The sequence below is a fragment of the Neofelis nebulosa genome, chromosome 4 (genome assembly GCF_028018385.1).
Source record: "Neofelis nebulosa isolate mNeoNeb1 chromosome 4, mNeoNeb1.pri, whole genome shotgun sequence".
Classification (NCBI taxonomy): domain Eukaryota; kingdom Metazoa; phylum Chordata; class Mammalia; order Carnivora; family Felidae; genus Neofelis; species Neofelis nebulosa.
Window position 1 is genome coordinate 54,897,343 of NC_080785.1, and position 22,261 is coordinate 54,919,603.

Here is a 22,261-nt window from a genome sequence, read left to right on the forward strand (position 1 = left end):
TTAGCGAATCTGGATGTCTTCTTTGGAGAAGTGTCTATTCATGTCTTTTGCCCATTTCTTCATTGGATTAGTTTTTGAGTTTGAGTTTGATAAGTTCTTTGTAGATTTTGGATACTAACCCTTTATCTGATATGTCATTTGCAAATATCTTCTCCCATTCCATCGGTTGCCTTTTACTTTTGCTGATTGTTTCCTTCGCTGTGCAGAAGGTTTTTATTTTGATGAGGTCCCAATAGTTCATTTTTGCTTTTGTTTCCCTTGCCTCCGGAGACGTATCAAATAAGAAGTAGCTGTGGCCAAGGTCAAAGAAGTTTTTGCCTGCTTTCTCCTCAAGGATTTTGATGGCTTCCTGCCTTACATTTAGGACTTTCATCCATTTTGAGTTTTTTTTTGTGTATGGTGTAAGAAAGTGGTCCAGGTTCATTCTTCTGCATGTCTCTGTCCAGTTTTCCCAGCACCATTTGCTGAAGAGACTGTCTTTATTCCATTGGATATTCTTCCCTGCTTTGTCAAAGATGAGTTGGCCATACATTTGTGGGTCCATTTTTTGGGTTCTCTATTCTGTTCCATTGATCTGAGTGTCTGTTTTTGTGCCAGTACCATACTGTCTTGATGATTACAGCTTTGTAATATAACTTGAAGTCTGGGATTGCAATGCCTCCTGCTTTGGTTTTCTTTTTCAAGATTGCTTTGGCTACTTGGGGTCTTTCCTGGTTCCATACAAATCTTAGGATTGTTTGTTATAGCTCTGTGAAGAATGCTAGTGTTATTTTGATAGGCATTGCATTGAATATGTATATTGCTTTGGGTAGTATCAACATTTTAACAGTACTTGTTCTTCCAATCCAGGAGCATGGAATATTTTTCCTTTTTTTTGTGTATCTTCTTCCATTTCTTTCATAAGGTTTCTATAGTTTTCAGTATATACATTTTTTTACCTCTTTGGTTAGGTTTATTCCTGGGTATTTTATGGGTTTTTGTGCAATTGTAAATGGGATAGATTCCTTGACTTCTCATTCTGTTGCTTCATTATTGGTGTATATAAATGCAACCAATTTATGTGCATTGATTTTATATTCTGAGATTTTGCTGAATTCATGGATCAGTTATAGCAGTTTTTTGGTGGAATCTTTTGGGTTTTCCATATAGAGTATCGTGTCATCTGCAAAAAGTGAAAGTTTGACTTCCTCCTGGCCAATTTGGATGCCTTTTATTTCTTGTGTTGTCTGATTGCTGAGGCCAGGACTTCCAATACTATGTTAAATAACAGTGGTGAGAGTGAACATCCCTGTTGTTTTCCTGACCTTAGGGGGAAAGCTCTCAGTTTTTCCCCTTTGAGGATGATACTAGCAGTGTGTCTTTCATATATGGCTTTTATGATCTTGAGGTATGATCCTTTTATCCCAACTTTCTTGAGGGTTTTTATCAAGAAAGGATGCTGTATTTTGTCAAATGCTTTCTCTGCATCTATTGAGAAGATCATATGGTTCTTGTCCTTTATTTTATTGATGTGATGTATCACATTGATTGGTTTGCGGATACTGAATCAGCCCTGCATCCCAGGTATAAATCCCACTTGGTCATGGTGAATAATTCTTTTAATGTATTGTTGAATCCAGTTGGCTAGTATCTTTTTGAGAATTTTTGTATCCATGTTCATCAGGGAAACTGGTCTATAGTTCTCCTTTTTAGTGGGGTCTTTGACTGGTTTTGGAATCATGGTAATGCTGACCTCATAGAATGAGTTTAGAAGTTTTCCTTCCATTTCTGTTTTTTGGAACAGCTTCAAAAGAATAGGTGTTAACTCCTCTTTAAATGTTTGGTAGAATTCCCCTGGAAAGCCATCCAGCCCTGGACTCTTATTTTTTGGGAGATTTTTGATTATTGATTGAATTCCTTACTGGTTAAGGGTCCAGACTGGGTGACTTATAAAGAAAGGAAATTTATTTTCTGGAGGGTAGAAGTCCAAAATCAAGACACTAGCATGGTTGCTTTCTGGTGAACCTTCCTGGTTCATAGCTAGTATCTTCTGGCTCTGTGTTCATATGGTAAAAAGAGCTAGGGAGCTCTATGGGGTCTTTTTTTTTTTTTTTAATATAAGAATACTAATTCCAGGGGGCACCTAGGTGGCTTAGTCAGTTAAGCGTCCGACTTCAGCTCAGGTCCTGATCTCACAGTTTGTGAGTTCAAGTTCCACATCAGGCTATCTGCTGTCAGAACAGAGCCTACTTCAGATCCTCTGTCCCCCTCTTTCTACCTGCTCTCCCCCTGCCCCGCCCTGCTTGTTCTCTCTCTCTCTCTCTCTCTTTCTCTCTCTCAAAAACAAACATTAAGAAAAAGGAAGTTATGTCATCAGAGCCCTTCCTTCACCCAACTATAGAAAGCTCCACTCCTACCCAGTCACTTATTATCATCCTTACTTTTATTTATTTTTCTTAGCATTTATCATCACCTGATTTATATATATTTTTTATTGTCTATCTTCTGCTATTAGAATATAATCTCCTTCAAGGCAGGGCTGATCTGCTTTGTCCATTGCTAGATTTTCGATGTCTAGCTCACAACCCAACACATGGTAGGTGTTTAATAAATATTTGATGAATGAATGAATGAATAAGTGCAGGTTGGTGTGAAGTTACAAATTCTCAGGGGAGACTGCTTCCCCATTCACCTGGAGTCATAGCTCTGCCTTCACACAACAATTTTGTTCTTGTTTTTGCTGTCACCCCTTTCCTCAAGGTGTAGGTAGCCTTTTGGAGATTGAACTTAATTCATGGAGTTAGGATGGCCGAAGGGAGTATCTGCTTTTCGACTTGATACTATTTAACGGCCCAAGGCATCGTTTCTTTCTTCCTGGGGAGTGAATATCAGGAAACGTCCCCTGGAAACTGTCTTCACCGCTTTTAAAAAATTCTGATTTCTTGCTCTCACTTCATTTTTTTTGGTCTTCTGAGGATTCCCTTTGCTTTCTTGTAAGCTTAGCTATGCATTTCAACTAAATTACATTTATTTATTTTATTTTGCATTTAGGGAAGGATTTCATACTATTGAATATGGAACTTTTCAAACTTTCCATTTTTCATGCAGTGCACAGCTGCCCAACAGAGTAACTTGCCCAAGGTCTTTACTGTAAATGAAATCCCTGAGACCAGACTTGGGACTCCTTACCTCCAAGGCAGTACTTTCCTTCCACAGTGGGCTGGTGGCATGCCTTATTTTCTTTGGAGGTGTTAATAGAACACACATTTCTAGCCTAATGGATGACTATACCCAGAGAGGACAAAAAAGAGGGAAGACAACAGTAACACAACAGTCTCCAGTTCTGAGGAAACTGTTGTAGCCACTGAGGCTGTCATAACCATTTGTGAATATGTAATGGGAGGGGCGCCTGGGGTAGCTTAGTCCGTTGAGTACCCGACTTTTGATTTTGGCTCAGGTCCTGATCCCAGGGTTGTGGGATCGAGCCCCACCTCGGGCTCTGCACTGAGGTTGGAGCAGACTTAAGATTCTCTCTCTCTCTCCTTCTGCTTCCTCTCCCACCTTCACTCAGTCTCTCTTTCTCTCAAATAAAAAAAAATAAAAATAAAAAATAAGAGTTTAAAAAATATATATGTAATGGGAAGTAGCTGCGAATTATGGCTGATTTCAGCAGAGTAGCTTTTGTTAGAAGTTGCTCCTTTTGTTTTTTCTTTAGAATTCAGATGTGAAGGGCTCATTTTCCTCAGGATTTCTGCTCTGGCGTAAGGCTGGATGCCATTCCCCTTCCGGCTCCTGCAGTTCATGTAGGCTGTGCCTTGGGAGACTGCCAGTCAGAATGGAAGCAGTGGTTCCTTGATGTATAGCTGATTTTTTTAACAATTATTTTTGGCTCTAGTGAGGTAGTGTAGCTGGAAACAGCTGCAGGTTGGACTGCTCAGAATACTATGCAAATGAGTTGAAAAGTGAGAAGTTCAGTCAATCAATCCGTTTTGCTTCATGTGATGCCAACTGACTTTTTTTTTTTTTTTTTTAAACCTTGTTCGTCTCATTGAATTCACTGACCTTGGGCCTGAATTGACTTAATTGCATGGTTCCTTTTGACATATTGTAGACAGTGATTGCTCTGTTGAGCCATAATCAGGTGCAACAAATAACACCACGAGTATTAGTAGACAGCCCCGGCTGGTAGACGGCTTGCTAACTTTTTCCTTGTAAAACAACTTCATGCTGCCCACCTAGCAGTTAGTGGGTTTAAAGAGCATGTGAATAATAGGTGGGAAAGCATTCTTTCCCGTGAATTAAATTTTAATCATTAGGTCAGTTAATCCAGTACTAGTTTTTGATAGACAAGGTTATGATGACCTTCAAACCATAGGCAGTGAACTATTCTGGGATACCTGCCTTTGGTCTTTTGCTTGGAGGATGTCCTTTTCATAAAAAGCATTGTACTGAAGCCAGCACCCTGAAATTATTATAGAGTTGTTTAGTCAAAAGTTACAGATATTTTTCAGCTTCTGAGACAAACCACCAAATTGTTTTCATGAAAAGATGTCTTTGTTTATATTTACTCCAGCGGAACACACAAGAGTTTATCTCACCATACGTAGGCCAGTATGGAATATTTTATCCAAAAAACACTTTGCTACTTTCATTGGGGCAAATGATAGCTTTTAAATTTACATTTTTCTGACTATTCTTAGGGTTGAATATATTTTTTTCTATGTATTAATCATTTTTTGAAGAAGCAAGGTTGAACTAGTCTGTTTGCACCCTTTACCCGTTTATTGGGATCTCACTACTTTTTTCCCATAGATTTGCATGCAATCTTTATATACTCATGTATTTGTCATGTTTTTATTATGTTAAATCTATATTTAAATGAGACTTTTCATGCTCTTTTCCTCCCAAGATCTCCTTTTCACATCCTTCAACATAAAACTTCATCTTTTTCCTTTTCATTGAAACAAAACAAGTATTTCTCTGAAACTTGGTCATGTGAAATCTTAGGATAAACTGATGTGAGAATTTAAATGGTCAATGACTGCTTTGAATCCTTTTGAAAGCAGTAAGATTAAAAACTTTAAAAAAAATTTTTTTAACGTTTATTCATTTTTGAGATACAGAGAGAGACAGCATGAGTGGGGGAGGGGCAGAGAGAGAGGGAGACACAGAATCCAAGGCAGGCTCCAGGCTCTGAGCTGGCAGCACAGAGTTGGGCGCAGGCCTTGAACTCATGAACTGTGAGATCATGACATGAGCTGAAGTTGGACACTTAACTGACTGAGCTACCCAGGCACCCCTAAAAAGTCTTTTTAAAAATCCTACCCATGAGTGGGGCACCTGGGTGGCTCAGTCGGTTGGGCGTCCAACCTCAGCTCATGTCATGATCTCACGGTTTGTGAGTTCAAGCCCCACGTCCGGCTCTGTGCTGACAGCTCAGAGCCTGGAACCTGCCTCGGATTCTGTGTCTCCCTCTTTCTCTGCCCCTCCCCTGCTAATTCTCTCTCTTTCTCTCTCTCTCTCTCTTTCTCTCAAATATAAATAAACATTAAAAAAATTTTTTTTAAATCCTACCACTGAGTGTGTGAATATTCAATATTCATTGAATATTTTAATGAAGTTACCCCTCAAGTCATTTTGGGGACCGTTCTTTTGGAATTGCCCTGCAGAGCCTGTGGCATATTCTTTGGCTCTCCATTATTGGTTATAATATCTATGGCAGGTAGTTTAATTTTAGAAAGAGCATAAAGTCATTTGGAACCAAAGCTATTCAGTAAGGTGAGCTATTAAAGAGAACCAGAAATATGGAGTGCATAGGAACACACAGAAGCACACACACACACAAACACACCTGCACACAGAGTTGCATTTTCTGTGTTTTCTAGATTAAACCTGAAAACAACTCTAAAAATAGGGCTATCAATATTTTTAAGTGATAACACTGTTAGTTAAACAAGAGAATAACCTTCTACAGTGACATCTTTAAAGATAAAAGCATTGAAATAAACATTTAAGTTCTAGCATATTTGTTTAAAAGTTTGTCCCACTGTTTGATAGTGGCATTTCATTTCAATGTTAACTGTGGTAACTCCAAGTGCAAGGTTTTGTTCGTACTGAAAACGTTCCCATAGGAGGTTCTAATTACAAAGTCGGGTGTACATTGGAAGAAGAGGTCCCTACTTTGGTTTTCAGCCCTGTACTGAGCATGTAATGAGTTTCTGGTCTCAGTAGCACCGTGTGCTGAACTCGGTGAATATCATGTACATCTGTGCCTATTATAGGCTTCTTCAGAATGCTAGTGATTCACGTTTCTTACAAAAAGCTTGGAAAAATCCTTTTTCTTTTGGTTTATTGGACTTCCTCTCACTATATCTATATTCAAGATGTTAGACTGACAACCTCAAAGCTCTCCCGAAGATCAAAAGGGAATCTTTCAGAATTGAGTTGGACACAGATGGAAGCACCTAGCTGTGGTGTGAAGGAGATGGAGGGGAACCCCAAAGAGTCTAACTCTACTGCCTTGTAGACAGAGTATACAGGAGCAGCCTGATCTGTGAGCTCTTTGGTGTGCTGACACCTCCCTGGGCCCCAGTTTCCTCACCTGTAACATGGGCAAAAAATGAAAAATCTTTGTCTCACAAGGTGTGGCAAAACTGAAATGTAATGACCAGCAGTGTGTTGCACACATCAAGCATTCAGGTGATGTAGCTTTTACTGCTGTCATCGTATCGGTCATCATCATCATCATCTTTGTAGCCCCTCAGCACCTGCCGTGGTGCCTGTTTAATAAGAGCACAGTAAATGGTACTTTCTATTACTGTCAGGCTTGTATTCTTGTCATCACTTAGCACAGAGCCTAGCATATAGCCAGTGTGCCATGAACGAATATTAAATGAAAAAAATCCACTTTACATGGCCAGGCATAATTGATACTGTATATTCAGGGGGAAAAAATGGTGTTTAACATCCTTTTTTGATGAATCAAAATCTTTCTTTTCTTCTCTTGTGTGCTCTGAGAGCCCGACAGTGGAGTATGGTTGTTATAAGTCTAGACGCTAGAACTGGACCACCTGGGCTCAAATCCTGGTTGTGTGACTGGGGAAAGTTACCTACCCTCTTTGTGCCTGTTTATTCTTCTGTAAAATAATAGTGCCTTCCTCGTAGGGATTAGAGACTTTTTACATGTAAGTAATCAGAACAATGCATGGCAAATAGTATAGGACATCGAAGTATATGCTGGGAAAGGGAAGAATTTTAAAAAGGGATAAAGCAAAGTCTCTCGCCAGTCCTCAGGGATCCATGTATGCCCACGTGGTATGCAAGAGCATGAGGGAGAAGCCAACTGCATGTGAAGGATTAAGCATAGAAACCTGTACATTTTTAACAACCAGCTGTCTGGGAGGAAAAAAAGGCCCTAATTTGTAGTTTTTACAATTTCTGTGCTGTAAATATTGCTCCTGTGGCCAACTTCAAGCCACCATTGTGACATTCCCGAATGTGGCACTGGGAAAGGATGCACACAGTCGGTTCTTAAAGGCTGATGTGAGCAGGCTCCAAGATGCTACTGGGTAGAAGCTTCAAGACTGCAGAGGAGAACACCACATTTTGGCAATATAGGCTTTACAATTCCACTAGTTGTAGAGTTGTACCTGATTCTGGGGACAAGAAGATAGGGCAGAGGGAGGGGCCACTTTCTTTACACAACCTACTGCTTTCAAAAAAAACAAAAAACAAAAAAACCCTTATTACCTGATCCCTAAATTCTTCCAGTAATTCAATTCTTTTGACCATTCAGTCCTTGACCTTGAGATTGCTGTGTGTAGGACAATTACAAAGATAATTTAGGCTTTTTGAGTTGTAGAAAGAGATAGTCAAGAAACCAGACTTTCATTGCCTCCTAATGTAGTCTTCTTCAGGCATCTCAGGGAAAAGGAACCACAACAGAATCCTAGGCCCAAACTCTCTGGATGACTTTAAGAAAGCACTGGAACTCGCCATTTCTTATGTCTTCCATAATACAATGGGTGAAATAATATGGCGGTAGTCACTACTTCTATTCAACAACAATTTCTTGTTGCTTGCCTTCCAGGTGCTTGATAGGATTGACCCCATGACCAGACCCTGCCAATGAATTGTGAGAGGAAATGAGAGTGCTACTTTTGGGCACAATGATGAGTTGCTAGAATGGGACACTCCTGAATGCTCTCTTCCTGTGCCACAAGGAGCAGCCATGTTCCAGGTGATGGCCGCTCTGCCAGTGTAGATCCTGCAGAGATGACATGGGGTAGATCCCCCAGTTGACTCACGAGAGACCAAGCAAGAAATACAGATTTGTTGTGTTAATCCACTGAGATTGTGGGGGGTCACCATGAAGCACAACCGATCCTTTCTTGGCACAAAGATCAGACATGAGAATCACGTGCAATTATAAACATTGGATGGAGAGGTTCTGACAACATTAAAGCACTCTACCCAAAGAAGGAATTAGCATCCCTGAATTAGCAGGTGGGTGGAACAATTTGACAAAACTCATTCGTGGAAAATCACTTGCAATTATTTCTTTGAAATAGAACTTGAACTCTGAGGAGCTACATCAGGTCTTTACAATGGGTCAAATTTGCTGTTGGCTTTCCTGGTCCTAGGCTGGAGAACAGTCAGCTTTAAGCCTTTGGTGTTAAAGTTTCCAGAAGTGTTAATGAGGAGGGAAAAGATGTTTTATAGTTGTTCAGGAATAGGAACAGTGACCATATAACAGCAGCATCTCCTTCAGCAAAGAGTAACAGGAAGAATGACCATTTCTGGAGGGCTTGTGTGCCAGAACTTTATATATAAAAACGTCTAAGCCCTATACCAGATTTCCCCATTTTCAGAGAGTGATAGCTTTTCAAAGATCATACAGAAAGAAAGCACTGGAGCTAGAATTAAAAGAGGTCTGTTTTAGAGTCTGCCGTAGTAACCTTTTCCCAGAAGGAGACACTGAGACAAGGATTCGTGCTCAAATAATGTCCTGGGCCATGGAGAGTAATCCAGGAGAAGTAAGGAAGCCAATGAAGGATGCATTATTACATCAGCTACTACACTGGCAACTGTGGTTTGATCTCCAAAAGAAAAAGCACATAATTCATGACCCAAAATTAGCCCACTCAAGAGCTGAGGGAGCTGGGTATTTATACACCAATGTCCAAGAGTCATTGGTTGAATGCCTGATTTGGGGAACAAACACCCTCAGATGCAGAGATGCAGACCCTGACAATTGGAAGTCATCTGGAATGCATGACTGTCCACGGTTGTGGGTGGAGACATGATAGCCTTTGCTCTAGGCTATAAAGCCTGGGGTCTGCACAACACTCTACCCTGCTCAGCTGCCTTGGTCCCTGAGTCATGGTAGGCTCCTGAGCACGTCCCCACTATCCCCGGCCCCCAGGCTTCTCTAAGGGCAGGAAAACCCTTCTATGGTTCCAGTGCTGCATCTAGAGGCTATCTGGTGCCCAGCCAGTAAAGGAGAGAGCTCTTGGAAGAAACTACTGTAAATGGTGTTAGTATAATCCACTTCCTAGAGTTTGTGTGAGAATCGACTACATGCAGCATTCTCGGAACAGTGTCTGACACACAGTAAATGCACAATAAATGTTGGTTACAATGGTGTGGAGGATGATGGACAGGGCAGGAGAGGATGAAGAGAAGGAACAACAAAAAGAGGAGGGAGGAAGGGAGGGAGGGAGGAGGGATTAAAAGGAGAGAGGTGGAAAAGCTCTTGTCACAATGTATCATTCACAATGTGTTGACATCAGCAAACTGTTCTCTTTCCTTTTCTCAAGGTTTGGGAGTGATACACTCCTGTCTCAACTGGAACAGTCCAAGAGGTAGCTTCCTGCAACATCTCCAGCTCTGATTCCTGCTCAAGGTTATGCTCCTGATGGTTGCGCTGCTGGAAAGGTGAGACAAACCACCTGGGGTTGAAAGTGCTTCAGAGCCGCCAAGGATGGGATGGGCTTTCCAAATGGCTTCTTCAGTTGAGCTGAAGGCCCAGAATGTAATGTTTGTTTATGTGCCATGCCAGTTTAGACTGTCCTGAAAGTGTGTGTATGTGTATATGAGGGTGTGAGAGAGAATACACACATGCGTTTAACTTGCAGAGTGTGTATCATTCTAGACATTCTGGAAAATAATTGCTCTCGATAAGGACAAATGCAGTCACCATTTCCTATTTTCACTGAAAGCTGAGAGAGAAAAGCAATGGCTTGAGTCATCGAACGGGGGTTTCAGATTAGATATGAGGGGAAATTTCTTTTTCAGGTGAATTTGATAAACCCTGGAATGGAATATCAGGGGGGAATTTTGAAGCCTCTTTCTCTGGGAGCTTTTGAAAATAGGATAAATGCTCATGTGCCTGAGATAGTGGAAGCCTGATCCTATCTGGAGATGGCATGATGGATTGGCTTCTGGGTAGCGGCAGAGGAGAAAGGAGCCTCCTTTCTCCTGAGGTCTACTGACCGAGTTTCACGTTTCAGAGCATTTCAGCATTACTGATTTTCTCTGATTGAAAAGCCACAAGTGTTCATTATTTGAAATTCGGAGATTACATAAATATATGAAAAACTAAAAATCAAACAAAATTCTGTAATCCAAAAATAACCCAAATTATATATATATGTGTATATATATATATGTATGTACGTATATATATATGTGTGTATATACATATATATACAGATATATGTATATAGTTTCAAAAAAATTGTATAGTCTTTTATATAGTCTCAAAAAAATTGTATCACATACTACATGGTTCTGTAATCTAGCTTTTGTACTTAGGATATCGTGGACTCCTTTCCATGTCAGTAAATACCATTTTACATCATGTAGCGTGTAGCTGTATCATGGATCATGTACATGTCTCCATTTAGCTTGACTTATATAATCAGTTCTCTACTGTGGAGTTTAGGTTGTTTTTCCTGGAAATCCTTGCACATATATCCTTGTGAATTGTCTAGTTATTGCTTCAAAATAGATACCTGGGAGTAAAATAGCTGAGTTAAGGGTCTGCCGGTTTAAAATTGTCCTACCTATTGCTAGGTTTCCCTCTAGAGAGGTCATACCACTTTAAATTTCCATCAGTGATGCTTGAGAGAGTCTATTTCCCCCTTTTCTAAATAACACGGCTACTCTCAATATTTTAATATACATTTCTTTGAGTCTTAGAGAGGCTGAGGTTTTCAACGTTTTCAAGCATTTATATTTTTGTTACTTGCCTTTTGTGTCCTTTATCCATTTTTTTTAAAGAGGGCATTTGGTAAGTAGATAGATACATACATACATATATGCATACACATATGTATGTACAGATTCTATCTGTATCTTTGTATATCATTTTCCAAGTCGCCTTTTACCTGCGCTGATTATGGATATGCTGTACAGAGTCTGCTACATAGATAATTCTTTGGGATACGTTAGTTATAACTAGAATAACAATGGATTTCTGGAATCCTGGCCATACCTGTGTCACCTGTTTCTGGACCAGTTGAGGTCTCAAGTCACCAAGGAGTGTGGGGCCGAGAGTGTGGGTAGCTAGGTAAGGGTGTATATATGTGGCCAGTGCATATTTTATGGAGTCAGGTCAAGGGTTCCCTGTCACTGAATGAAGTCACAGCCACGGGGCTTGATGGCAGAACATGAACCAAGCCTTCAGCACGTGGAGTACGTGATGGTGGGCAGAGTGGGAGGTGAGGGGCCGAGGGAAGGAAGGGAAGATGGTCCCTCAGGGCCAGTCTGTCTGTTCCCCTCCATCTAAAAGCAGCAGCATCTCCCCCTTCTCCGTACCCCACCTCCTCTCCCCATCCCCACAAAGTACACACGCTAAGAGGCTACACTAACCAGGCCTGTTGTTGATTCTCTCCTTTCTCTTGCTCTGGGCCAAGCAGAGGGGGGACATGAACACTTTTCATGCTTAGTGATGTAGGGCAAGGATGGCCTAACTGCACACAGTCAAGGTAGACAGAGGGGGGAAGGAACAGGGCAGTCCCCCTGGGGTGGAGCTGCTTCTGGGGTGAAGGACCCAGTGGCTAGCGTAGTGGAAATAGAACTTGCCGTCAGGTTTTATCACAGAGATGGAGCTAGAAAGAGGACCACATCCTAATTCTTCTGACTTGTCTCTGCTCATCCCTTGCTATTTTAGTTGTTTCGGGCTGCAAGTTTTGTGAGTTGACAACAGTATCTTGTTCATTTCACTCAGAGTAAAATCCATATTCCTAACCTGGCCTGTAAGTCCCTTTACATCTTACCTCCGCCACCTCTCCTACCCCATTTCTTATCCCATTCCTCAGATAATTTTAGTCCACTTGCTCCTTGAACAACTCAAGTGCATCCGTGCCCCAGGGCTATTGCACTTGTGTTCACTTTGCTTATAACGCCCTTTCCCCACACGTTCACATAGCTTACCCCCTCCTTCCTTCAGGTCTCTGCTCCAGTGTCACCTTATCTTAGTGGCATGTGGATGTCTTTGGCAGCACTGCATCCGGGAAGTCTATCTCAGAGAGCAGGTTCCTGACATGGACCCCAGGCTGGGGCAGGGCTGACTGCCAGGACGTGAAGCCAGTTTTGGCAGAGTCCAGGTCCAATCCGCTTACCAGGGCAGGGAGTTGACACAAGGGACCCAGGTGAGGATTCAGTAACTGGGACTGGATTCCTTCTCGGCCTACCTGTCCAGTGCTGAGCCAGTCCCACCCACAAGCAGCATCTGTCTGTCTCCAGCCTCTTTCTGGGCTCATGCCCAGAGCCCCACCACCCTATCATCCCAACCTGCTCCCATGCCCCTCATTCCTTATGCCTTCCTACCCTGTCCCCTTCCTTCCTGAGACCCATATCCCTCCTCATCCCATTCTGGAGAAATCTCCTTTCCCCTCCAGGTGTATTGTGGGTCCAGAACCCACATTAAGGGGTGGGCATTGTCAGCTGCTGCTGTTTTAGGAAGTCCACCAGTTCAATATTTCCAGAACGTTATTCAGTCAAGCCTTGGATATGCTAATGTGAGCCTGTGTCTTCCGCTTGGGAGCTCACTAGTCAACCAAGGAAGGATTTTACGGAGAGCTGCAAATCTCTAAGTACTAAAGCTCACTGGATGTGACAAGTCCATTTGGGAGATTAGGAAGGGAAGCTAGGGAGAGAGAAGCTTAGGCATTATCCATCTGCCAGGCTGACAGAGGCATCTCCTCCCAACCAAGAGAGGAAGAGAGTGGTATCCAAGAAAGATGGAGACAAGGCTTATATACACACACGGTTTGGATGTCTTGGCTAAAAAACTCATCCATTGTCTAAACAGCTGATAGAACTAATGCTAGGCCCTACACCAAACGTTTCTATTCATTTAGTCTAAGGGTGGGCCTGGTAAGTTTTTTTTTTTTGTTTTTTTTTGTTTTTTTTTTTTTTTTAAGATTCCCAGGTAACTACTGGTTTCACTTTGCTACTTGATTGTCCTCTGTGTCCCAGACATTGTGGTGGCGTGGGGGGTACAAGATGAGGTCTTTACGGGCCCTGATGGAATGGATCAATCAATGCAATCAAAATGCCTAGGCTAATAGTGTGTGACAGCCTTTTCAATAGGAGATCAAGATAATTGCTTTAAAGGGGGACAATTTAACCCATCAACAGGATGTTATGTCTACCCAATGTGACATAATCAGATTGATTTTCCTGAATTGATGCAATTAAATTCATATTGTTGTTTTTGTACCATATAGAGACAGCCAAGCACATCATCTCTTCAAGTGGAATCTAGGTACCACCTGTTTTGGGAAGGTTGTCTAAATAGAAATTCCTGAACCCCCACCCAGAGCTCCCTGATCAGAATCTCTGGTTCCCAGGTTTTTCTTAGGCAGTGGTTCCCAACCTTGTCTGCACATTTGAGTTAAATTTTTTTTTCATGTTTATTTATTTTTGAGAGAAAAAGAGCATGAATAAGGGAGGGGGAGGGGCAGAGAGAGAGAGAGGGAGACCCAGAATCCAAGGCAGGCTCCAGGCTCTGAGCTGTCAGCACAGAGCCCAACATGGGGCTCAAACTCACAAACTGTGAGATCATGACCTGAGCCGAAGTCGGAGGCTTAACCAACTGAGCCACCCTGGTGCCCCTACCTGGGGAACTTTTAAACAGTCCCGGCTGCACCCCCCGCCCAGACTAATTAAATTAGAAGCTCTAGGTGGAAGAGTCAGGGAGAGAATGCAGGCATCCGTGTTTTAAAGTTTTCCAGGTGGTTCCAATGTGCAGCCAAGATTAAGAAGTGGAGTTAAGTGGCGTGGGAGGACGCAGGCATCAGGATCTTTCAGAAGCTCCCGTGGGATTGCTAATAGAAACTACAGAGCATGCCCTCGGAGCAGATGCCTTCCACACAAAGAGCACGTGAGCCTCCTTCCCGAGATCCTGGATTTGTTTGTGGTCTTGTGGTTCACGGCAAGCTCTGGTCCAAGGAAGAACTGTGGAGAGGTTACCAGAACTGTGTCTGTATCTAACACAACAGTCAGAAAGTCTGCACTGCCCAACTCCTCAGGCCCTAACATTTTTCTTGGTTGTTCTCTTGATCTTCTTGTGGCCGCACTGGGCTTGGCTGCCGGGCCCTCCGACACCCCTGAGTTTGCCTCTTGGGTCTTCCCGTCTTATCTTCTTCTCTTGGGCTGGCACGCAGGGGCATCTGTTTCATGCATCCAAACTGGCCAATTAGAACGGGAGGCAACCGCAGTTCTAGGTGTCCAACCCCTCCCTTCTAGATGTATTAAACGCTGCAGATGAGCTGCTTTGTGCCATAGCTGAAGTGAAATATACACGCCGGCAGCCAGGCAGTCAAGTTGGCATAAACCAGGCTTGTTTATTTTTTGTCGTTTTTTTTTCCTTTGTGGTTTGAATGCCACCCTCCTGGAGCTGGGAAAGGATATTGGCTCACAGGAAATCCCACATATTGTTACTCACCAAGTTTGAGAAAACTTTTAGTTTTTACTATTTGCTGCCAAGTACGGAAGGGTTGTTCTAAACCCTGGCTGCACACATTAGATGCACCTGAGGAGTTATGAAAATAGTGCTGGGTCCCACTCAGGCCGATTAAATCGGGAGGTCTGGGAATGCAGACCAGACCTGGGACTTGTTCAAATGTGTGTAAATTAGTGTGCAGCCCACGTTGAAGATGACTGATCCAGGAGAGGGAGAAGATTGTGGATCCAGAAAACTAGTATTTTCTAGGTGCTAGGCAACTTCTCTAGTTGTAGCTGATATTGAGCGCTTACTATGTGTAAGGTGCTGTTTTAAGAGTTTTATATCTATTGACTGGTATTTCTAACAGTCTTCTGAGGAATTACCTCCATGTTTCAATGCAGAAACTGAGGCTCAGAGCACTCACAGAGCTCACAAGTGATACCGCTCAGCTTCAAATCAAGGCAGTGTGGTTTCAGAACTCAGGCTCTTTACTGCTACATTTGACTACCTCCCAATAACCCTGGCCATTAGGAATGGAGGAAGTAACTCAGAAACCCCTTAACACAACAAAAGATGATTTCTTATTCCTGCTATCCATTCTGGGAGGGGGCATGAGGAGATGGGAGTAGGGGGAATGGGAGGTGAGTGTTCCGCTCCACAAAGTCACTCAGGGACCCAGCTGAAAGAGGTTTCACCATCTTGTAACCTGTACCGTCTGAAAAGCGGCCCTCTCAAACCCTTAAGCCAGGGAAGAGAGAGATGCGATGATCACACATGGGTTTTCACTTCAGCCAGAAGTAGCACGTGCATTTCCACTCACACTTCATGGTCCTATGACCTGCCCAGCTGCTAAGTGGGTGGACAATGTAGGGGAGCAAATGGAATGCTTGGTAGCATTAATTTCTGTGCCACATTCTGGGAGATGGCTCTTGTGCCTGGTTCAAGAAGCAAATGCGGAGAGATTAAGAAACGTGCCTAAAGAGACACAAAATGTAGAGTTGGGCCTCACACCCAGGTGGTCTCACGTGAATTCTTGTGCTTGTTTTCTACCCCATCAGTGACTAACCGTATGCATCTGGAGGGATATCTCTCTATCACTTAGCATTTATCCTTGAGGCCATCTAGCAGATGCTAAACACTGCCACCGAACCGTAAGGTAACACTATAAATTTCTTGGTTGTAAATATAGGTAATTGTGCTATTTTTTTGAGGTATGCTCATTAAATCACCAGGTGAAGTGCCTAATGCCATCCTGGGAATAGAAAGGATTGTGTTTGGTGCCTAAAAATAAGACAGATTCACCGTGGGGTGCTAATGTATGTAGCTACAAGAAAAGCAGCCACCGGGAGGCACAGCTCCTGTATATGCAAGAGAAGAGACCGCATTCACACTGTTAATGGCAGCTTTTCACGGCCTCTGGAGCGCTGCCATCCCAAACTGCTCCAGGTATAGAGGTGACGGGTTAAAGGAAAGTGTTCTTTTCTCCCTCTCTCTGTGATCCTCCCGCCGTGCTCACTAACCCACAGCACCAACAGGAGTATGGAATCCACTAAACTGAAGACTCCACAACTGTAACCTGAAACTTGGCCAGTGATGGAATCTCTCACCTCATCCAATTGCTTGGGGTCTATTGTTCTGGTAATTATATCTTAAAATGTTGGACATTTTCCAAAAGGCCAGCCAGCACTGTGAGAAAGAAGAGTATGTCCTGGGGTGGGTAGCACTGGTTATATTTGACTTGACACGAGCTGCTTTGTCCCTGGCTGCCAGCAGTAACCCCCACCCCTAGGACCCGGAGGCCCCAGTCGTCCTGCGCCTCTGGGAAGGAGACAAAGGCAGGAATGTCTGTGGCAGCAGGCTGAACCCAAGTGTGTGTATGTATGTGGAGGCAGGCAGGATGGTCTCAGAGTTTGGGTTCTTAGACAATCAAGAGAAAGGAAAAAGAAGGCTTTGAAGGGAAAAAGCGTTATTGACAAGAGGTAACCAATTGATCCTTTCAGCATGTTTTTCTTCTTGACTCTAGAAGTCCCAGTGCTAGTCAGACTGGGGTTACCTTCCCAGCAAGATCGGCCCCATACTCTGGCTATGGTTTTACAGGGTTCTGGGCCCCAAACTGAGCTGGCCACTGAAAACACCTAGGGAACCTAAAAGGCATTATTCAAGTCCCTGCTCCTAAACTACTGAAACAGTCTGGGCCCCCGGAAATAATATTTTACATTAAACATCCTTGGGTGTTTCTTTTTTTTTTTTTTTTTTTTAATTTTTTTTCAACGTTTTTTATTTATTTTTGGGACAGAGAGAGACAGAGCATGAATGGGGGAGGGGCAGAGAGAGAGGGAGACACAGAATCGGAAACAGGCTCCAGGCTCCGAGCCATCAGCCCAGAGCCTGACGCGGGGCTCGAACTCACAGACCGCGAGATCGTGACCTGGCTGAAGTCGGACGCTTAACCGACTGCGCCACCCAGGCGCCCCTCCTTGGGTGTTTCTAATAGCCAGGCAGGTTCTGGAGTTCATGCCATCCCCCATTTGGGAACATGTTGAACAGAAACTTAGTAAATTAGTAAAAATTAAAAAAATATATATGTTACTAAAAACAGGAAAACAAAACGCACCAGCACCCCTACCACCCAGAGTTATACTGCCAACACTTGGTGTACAGCCACTTCCTGACAGATAGATAGATTCCCTGTCTCTGTTTTGGACAGGCTGGTGGCACCACCATTTTGCCATCTGCCCACCTGTGGCCTCACTGAGTGATGCACCAGCAGAGCAGGTACCTTGTCCCTTCTGCAATGTAGGTTTGAGGCTCAGGGCCCCTCTGAAAAGCTGAGCTGGGGTCAGAAGGTTGACGGGGTTAAAGAAAGCCTGTGCATCATGGATTTGCTTTGGTGGCACTGTGCCACCAGCTGCCAGAACCCCTGCCACATTAGCAGCACCACAGCCACTGGCACCAGCTTAGAATCACCGTGTCCAACCTGGCAGAGACCGCCTGGTGGCCATCTTATAAACCAGGGAACCAAAGTTCAGGAAAGTTCTGTGAAGCCCAGCTAGCTACCTTCCTGGCTATGCGTTCTAATATCCCTGAAATGTAACTATGGTTCTGGCAAAGGAATCAGGTGACTCCTAAGGGACGTGATTAATGAATGGGCTACCAAAACTGGTTGGGCAAAGCTCAGCTTAAGTTTGTGTTAAATCCTTTATGACTCTGGCTCACTTATTTGTAGAACTTAACTGTGGCTTAGTGGGGAGAAATCCATCCAATGGACCCAACAAGGGTTGTATTCCTACATTTGTGTGTGTGTGTGAAAATACTCCCACATATCCCTTCTTCCCTTTTTTTTAACGTTTATTTATCTTGAGAGAGAGAGAGAGCACATGCGCAAGTGAGAGAGCTCATGGGGGAGGGGCAGAGAGAAAGGGAGAGAGACAATCCCAAGCAGGCTTCACGCTTTCAGCCCAGAGCCTGATGTGGGGCTTGAACCCACAAACCATGAGATCATGACCTGAGCAGAATCCAGAGTGAGGTACTTAACCAACTGAGCCACCCAGGTGCCCCTCTTCCTCCTTTTCTTACTATCTTCCTGTGCAATGTGATTGGTTAGGTTTGACTGAGCCAGCATTTGTGATTCTAGAGTATCTTAATAGCCATTTAAGTAGATTTACTTGTAAAAAAAAATTTATGGGGCACTGTAGAGGTTGGAAAACTTTTTCTTAAAGTCATACACTAAAGATTTTAGGTTTTATGAGCTGTGGGGTCTCTGTTGCAACTTCTCAACTTTGTAGTTGTCACACAAAAGCAGCCACAGGCAATATGCTAATGACTGCACATGACTGTGTTCCAATAAAACTTTATTTACAAAAATAGGGGTCCAGCCTGCCAAAGTTCTATTCTCTTGAATAATTACAGCCTATCTAAAAAGTCTTAATTATTTGATGACACGCCAGAAGAGAAATCACTGAATCTTTAGACTGTGTGGCCAGATCTATTCATCAAAAAAAGTTCGCTTTGTTCTGAAAACTCTGCTTTTTCTGCTTTCTGCCAGAGCAATGTTCTTGCCAAACATATGTGTCAGTGACTCCATGTGAATATATTCATAGTGGAGAACTTTTTAAGCTCAGGCTCCACAGAGTTCAGGGGTCTCTCCATGACATTAAAGCAGAGGAAGGATGTGATATCAACCACCAGCGCTAAAATTTCAGTTGTTATTTAAGCAGAAAATGCTGTCAAAGTAGCTAATTTTTTGATATGGTTGTCTTCTGTGTCAGTTAGTTGTAAAAACAAATCACCCTAAAGCTTAATGCCTTAAAACAATTATTGATTTAGCTCACCCAGGTGGTTCTTGTGGTCAAGGCCAGGTTCAAATGATATAGACTGAGCTTGCTCATGGCCCTGATAGGTCGATTTGGAGTCAAGGCCAGGTTCAAATGATATAGACTGAGCTTGCTCATGGCCCTGATAGGTCGATTTGGAGCTGGCTGGTATAGTATATATATATACACACATATATATATATACACATATATATACACATATATATATATACACATATATATGTGTGTATATATGTATATATGTGTGTGTGTGTATATATATATATGTGTGTATATATATATGTGTGTATATATATATGTGTATATATATATATATATATATATATACACACACATATATATATATATATATATACATACATACCACATCTACTTTATCCATTCATCCATTGATGGACATTTGGGCTCTTTTCCATACTTTGGCTCTTGTTAATAGTGCTGCTATAAACATTGGGGTGCACGTGTCCCTTCAAAACAGCACACCTGTATCCCTTGGATAAATAAATACCTAGTAGGCAGTTGCTGGGTCGTAGGGTAGTTCTATTTTTAATTTTTTGAGAAACCTCCATACTGTTTGCCAGAGTGGCTGCACAAGTTTGCATTCTGGCTAGCAATGCAAAAGAGGTCCTCTTTCTCCGCATCCTTGCCAACATCTGTTGTTGCCTGAGTTGTTAATGTTAGCCATTCTGACTGGTGTGAGGTGATATCTCGTTGTGGTTTTGATTTGTATTTCCCAGATGATGAGTGATGTTGAGCATTTTTTCATGTGTCAGGTGGCCATCTGGATGTCTTCTTTGGAGAAGTGTCTATTCATGTCTTTTGCCCATTTCTTCACTGGATTATTTACTTTTTAGGTATTGAGTTTGATAAGTTCCTTGTAGATTCTGGATACTAATCCTTTATATGGTATTTCATTTGCAAATATCTTCTCCCATTCTGTCAGTTGCCTTTTAGTTTTCATGTTTATTTATTTTTGAGAGAGACAGAGAGAGTGTGTGTGTGTGTGAAAGGGGGAGGGGCAGAGAGAGAAGGAGACACAGAATCCAAAGCCAGCTCCAGGCTCTGAGCTGTCAACACAGAGCCCGACGTCGAGCTTGAACTCACGAACCATGAGATGATGACCTGAGCCGAAGTTGGATGCTTAACCGACTGAGCCACCCAGGTGCCCCAGATGCCTTTTAGTTTTGCTGACTATTGCCTTCACTGTGCAGAAGTTTTTTATTTTAATGAGGTCCCAATAGTTCATTTTTGCTATTGTTTCCCTTGCCTCCAGAGACGTGTTGAATAAGAAACTGCTGCGGCAAAGGTCAAAAAGCCTGCTTTCTCCTCAAGGATTTTGATGGATGGCTTCCTGCCTTACATTTAGGTCTTTCATCCATTTTGAGTTTATTTTTGTGCATGGTGTAAGAAAGTGGTCCAGGTTCGTTTTTCTGCATATCGCTGTCCAGTTTTCCCAGCACCACTTGTTGAAGAGACTGTCTCTATTCCATTGGATATTCTTTCCTGCTTTGTCAAAGATGAGTTGGCCATATGTTTGTGGGTCCATTTCTGGGTTCTCTATTCTGTTCCATTGAGCTGAGTGTCTGTTTTTGTGCCAGTACCATACTGTCTTGATGATTACAGCTTTATAATACAGTTTGAAGTCCAGGATTGTGATGCCTCCAGCTTTGGTTTTCTTTTTCAAGATAACCTAGCAGAGTTTCCAAGAGAATAGGTGGAATAATTGTCTTTTAAAGATAGGTCAGGAAACCCTATTGACAATATCATTCACATGGTTGAGATGGAAACAAAACCTGCAGGATTGATAGGTATTTTCACTGTGTTGAAGCTTGTTCTTATTATTGAATAAATCCAAACATGTCTCAGGTTTGATTTCTGTCCACCTCACAAGCCTATCCAAATTCCAGAATTTTCCCTAGTGTGCATCATTGTGCTCTACCTTAAGAAAGCCCTGGGTATGAACATTCAAGCTGTCAAAAGAGAAATTAGAATGTTATTCTTTGATTGACAAGAATTCTTTTAATTTTTAACCAAAGGTTTTATTATAGATTTCCTTGAAATAGTGAGTTCTCTATTTACCATATAATTTACTTCCCATAAATTTGGCATGAAAATTTTCTGGGCATGCTTATCATATGAAATGTGACATATCCATATTTCTCTCTGGACTCCTTATGTATTAAGATGATTCTCTTAGTTTTGCTTTTCAACCATGTTGACTATATGAAAAGACCAAATCTGCAACAATAACACTGTTATTATTTTTTTGTTCTTTTTAGGGGTCATTCCACACAGGCTGAGGAAAAAAGCACTGGACAAAGTTTTAACAGATGTGAGGTATAGGCTCAGTTCAGTGAGATAACACACGTACTATAAAGAACAGCAGGCTTGGAGCCAGGAGATCTGGGTTTGGATCTCATATACAAATGTTTTCTTTTTTATAACACATCATATAAGGCATCTTGCCTTCATTTCATTAGTGTGGGGACCTCCGGTATCTATCACTGTGTGATTCTGTTAACTGTGTGACTCCTCCGGGCCTCAGCTTCCTTATCTGTAACATGGGGCTAATGGTACTTATCTTGGCAATTTCACTGGATGGTAAGGATCAATGAAGAAATGAGAAATGAGTTTACCATCAAGCTCCTGAGGACTGAACTTTAGACACCTCACTTGCTTGGCTTTCTTTTAGATAAATAGGTTTTTATGCCTAATTTTGTATTTATGCTTCTGACTCTATCAGTTTCTTAAGAAAAGGAATGTCCTAAATGTTAAAGAAAACAATCAATATATAATAAATGGAAACTGATGTTTATTTTTATTAATTTATAAATAAATATAAATAATAAAGAAAAGAAGGCAGGTTTTTCAGGATATAAAAACCTGAATATGCCCCTGGGGATAACATTACAGTGTTTTCTCAGGTCTCCATAGCTCAGAATTGGGGACATAGTTCTTTCATTTAAGGTTTGCACCTCTAAATGCAAATACT

General features: G+C 42.2%; 1 long non-coding RNA gene across 2 annotated transcripts in view; it reads left to right on the forward strand.

The window, feature by feature from the left end:
* Nucleotides 1-10,114, forward strand: part of LOC131509292 (uncharacterized) — a 33,239-nt gene extending 23,125 nt beyond the window's left edge. For both annotated transcript variants that reach the window (XR_009260414.1, XR_009260413.1), the window contains exons 2-3: nt 8,069-8,484; nt 9,798-10,114. This is a non-coding gene — a long non-coding RNA (uncharacterized LOC131509292). The remainder of the gene's footprint in view (nt 1-8,068; nt 8,485-9,797) is intronic.
* Nucleotides 10,115-22,261: the final 12,147 nt, after the last annotated feature.